The sequence below is a fragment of the Adiantum capillus-veneris genome, chromosome 26 (genome assembly GCF_014529385.1).
Source record: "Adiantum capillus-veneris isolate H3 chromosome 26, ASM1452938v2, whole genome shotgun sequence".
In the NCBI taxonomy this organism is placed as follows: domain Eukaryota; kingdom Viridiplantae; phylum Streptophyta; class Polypodiopsida; order Polypodiales; family Pteridaceae; genus Adiantum; species Adiantum capillus-veneris.
In genome coordinates, this window is record NC_140956.1 from 96,196,655 (window position 1) to 96,200,652 (window position 3,998).

The following is a 3,998-nucleotide window of genomic DNA, read 5'->3' on the forward strand; positions in this document are numbered from 1 at the left end:
AACCCCTCTCAGCTAACCACATAGCATGATTCTTCTCGCTGGAATGTCAACACAAATATCACCCATTTTTCTTTGCAGTTCTATGCGGCATTATGGCAGAGTGCACTCACCCATTGTGCATAGTAAAGATTCCAAAAATTGCCAAGTGCTCGGCACTCGGAATTGAGTACATAGAGCCGGAGGGTGGGTTCACTATACTCAGCTTCAATCCACTTGTCATGAGATAAGTCCCTTAACATGATTTTTTTCTTTGCAAAAACCAATGCTGACAAAAGTTCTCGTTTGCTTGAGCTTGATGAGAACAATATAGAACTGTCTAAACTTGGCGAGAACAACGTAGAGCTATCTGAGGGTTTTCAGCATGGCAAGGCTGTTGTAAAAAGTGGGGATAGAGTGGAGGACCCCGACGCTGAATCCTTCGTGGTTGAGAACCATGGCAAGGAGACCATTGGACATGACTCCATCAAGGTCTCAATCGACAACCAGGAAGGTAATGAAGTGCATATATATAGTGTTTCATTTTTGTTCAAGCAAATTTAGGTTTTTTTTCCCTAAACCTTATTGTGATCCCAAAGGATAAATTGGAGGACGCAGAGGATGTGGAGACATTACTAGTAATTGCAAATACTCTAAGGAAGAAATGCAAGCGATAACAAGAGGAAGGAGTGCATCATCCAGATCCAAACAAAAGTACTAATCGAGACCCTCCCAAAACCAGAACAGATCGAAAACTTTATGTTCCATGTGCTTTTTGTACTATTTACTTATTTTGAATATAAGATAAATTTTTTGTCTCATGGTGTCAATCTTCACTACAATTTATTGGGTGTGGTTTTTTGGGCATTGTAGTAAAAATACAAGTGATTGGTAATGTTGAGCACAAGCATTGTGCTCAAGAAGACCTGGGGCACTTTGATCGGGAGACACCCCTAGTAACTCAATTTTGTGTCCCTCACCTTTCGGAGGATAATAGGCCTGCCTTGATCATTAATATTAATGATCTGCTTATTGTCACTCACAACAAGAGAGAGGGACCAAGCCCGCCTAACATGGACATGTTGCACTTTCGAAAGGTGAAGCAGGACAACAATCTGAACCACTATGTGCACCATTTTGTAGAGTGGTTTGTTCTTGGGGCTAGACAGATTGTTGAAGTATACGTCTGGAACACAAGCCCTTACCAAGACCTGGAAAAGAGGTTAGAATTGTGCTTGCCTTAGGCCAACAGGTGCTTGAATGGGTGGATTGCAAAGGAGGCATGCAGTAGAAGCTCATGGCTTGACAAGCAAGGGGATCAGATGCTCTTTCTAGTCTTGGGCACTTTTTGGAATGCATTTCCACAATTCAACAAAGATAACACCCTCCTGCTAGATGACAAATATCCTAGGTGCTGCTTGAACGATAAGAAAATAGATAATCGATGAGAGTTGATCACTGCTTGTAAACTGGATGCTAGAAGAAGAGGGTGGCAGACTCTTCGAAAAGCTAAATTTGTGAGGGAAAAATTATCAAGCGGCAAAGGCAAAGTGCTACCTCCACAAATACGTTATAAAATTTCGCATTCTTATCTCCAGTCTCAACAGAAATCTTAAGAGTTGTGTACCTGTGATCATTTATGTAAATACCCATAATGAGTTTCATAGTGTAACTCATGATGAGGACTTCTTTTTGTAAATTGGTGAAAAAACCGACATTGTATTGCGGAATTCAATATCGATTTCTAATGTAGAAACACGATTTGCTATTCAATCGACCATATTGTTGTGTGCCTTGGCTTTTGTAGAAGATAAATATGAGCGGTTAGTGGGCAGAAGTGCAAGCTATACCACTTATGAACTGTGGACTACATGCAAGTGGTTGACAACTATTTGCATTATGTAAACTTGTAGCCACAATCAAGTGGTAAAGAACCACTTGAAAGTGGTTCTGAACCACTTGAAAAGGACTTCTGGACCACTTCTAGTAGTTCTAAACCTTTTGCTAGTGGTTAAGATAGCTCTTTCTAGTGTTTTTGAACCACTTGCCAATGGTTAAGAACCTCTTTCCAGTGGTTCAGAACCACTTCCAGTGGTTAAGACGGCCTTTGGCCAGTGGTTAAGATAGCACTTGCTAGTAGTCCAAAACCACTTGCTAGTGGTTTAGATAGCACTTGCAGGTGGTTCTGAACCACTTGCCAGTGGTTAGGAACCACCTACCAGTGGTAAAGATAGCACTTGCTAGTGGTTAAGATAGCACTTGATAGTGGTTAAGATAGCACTTGATAGTGGTTAAGATAGCACTTGATAGTGGTTCAGAACCATTTGCTAGTGGTTTAGATAGCACTTGCAGGTGGTCTATGAGATCAACACTATGTATTCAACCAAGTGGTTTTAAAGCACTTGTATAGGCCTTCTAGGTCACTTGCTAGGTCTTCTCCTCCACTTGCAAGTGATTTGGAAGTGGTTTGAAAAAGGTTTTGAACCACTTGATAGTGGTTTAGTGAGCACTTGTAGGTGGTCAATGATATCAAAACTACGTATATAAGGGTGTCTTGACAACTTTTGGGTGGCTTAAATGGCTTTAATTTTTTGTAAAATTTGGTTGAGGTAGTTTAAAGCACTTGCAAATGGATGGAAAGTTGTAAGCTACATGTACTCGAAAGAATAAAAAAGTTTTAGAAACGCTTCAGCTTTTAGATAAAGAACATAAGTTTTTGAGGAACAGACACAAGAAAGCGGTACCCAATTATACTTTATGAGGTCAATGTGTTTTAAATTGGCTTGCTATCAGAGGGCATGCTATTGTAGATGTGCACATACACGGTATCACTCAAAGTGTAGACATTAGGCTCATTTCTCTTAGGATACAAGGGGAACTTAAGGCATCGAACGAGGTGCGAGTACATGGAAGTAGGAGGCCTATCATCTAATAATACATATCAATCGGAGCATCCCTCAACTTTATCATAAAAGTGCCCCTCGACATAAAAGTAGTGCTTCTTTATCTGATTGTGCCACGCATCCTTTGGCGGTGGATAGCCTCTTCTCCGTGAAACACCTCAGTATATAAAAATCAGAGTCTTCCTCCTCAGTGTTGACTGCAAAGTTATCTCCAACTCGTAAGGCATAGCTCAAATCATCATGATGGCCAGCATACATAGGTGCATCAATCTCCTCGTCACTTGAAACATCTTCATCTATGTCAGCCTCTGTTGGTGTGATCCTCAAGTACTGCCATGCTTCTACGTGATCTTTGTTTGCACATCTTCTCCATTGACCATGCACACAAGCAAGATAGAAGCAGGACAAATTTCTACACCTCAGTGGAGTCGTATATGTTGAAGAGAAAACATTCACACAATGCATCTAACGTGATCCACTGATTTTTTTGCAATCCCATTCTATATCTCTCAGCACATCACCCACCTTGATTTCCCAAAAGACCCTATCGATCTTGTTTGCGGATGACCAACAGTCTTTCCTATTGTTCATTAGGGTGAGGTAATTGACCACTGTTGCTGCATTATACAGGGGGTGTCCATCCACCTTCAATTTCTCATGGGTTAATGCCCTCTTTATGACTGCGCCAGCACCTTCATGTTCACCTTTTCCATGACCTGACCCACAATAGTTGTGCATCATCTCAAGCCCAGTAAGCTAAGAAAACCTTGCAACAAAGAAGAAAGGCCGTCGCGCTTTGAATTGTGACGCTACACCATCAGACCATACCCAATGTCGCTTTAAGCAAAAACCCTGGTCCTTCAACCACCGGTCATGCAATAGAAAGCAGTGTTTAACGAACAATGTGTCATGCACATTGTCATTGGATATATAAAAATGGAGAAATTTTATGATGTCGCCCATTGTCGAGCGCACATAGCAGATGTGGACCAAAATACTCACCTGATTAGAATACCAGTGCATGGATTGGATCTCATTCTGAATTTTAAAACTGTAATTTTTTGCAAAGTCCACGACAGAGACAACGACATCACTTGGAAAACTCTGTAGACGCTCTTT

General features: G+C 41.1%; 1 pseudogene; it reads left to right on the plus strand.

Annotated features, from left to right (window-relative positions):
• The first annotated feature begins 237 nt into the window (after nt 1-237).
• Nucleotides 238-2,908, plus strand: LOC147423857 (uncharacterized; annotated as a pseudogene).
• The last annotated feature ends 1,090 nt before the right edge of the window (nt 2,909-3,998 follow it).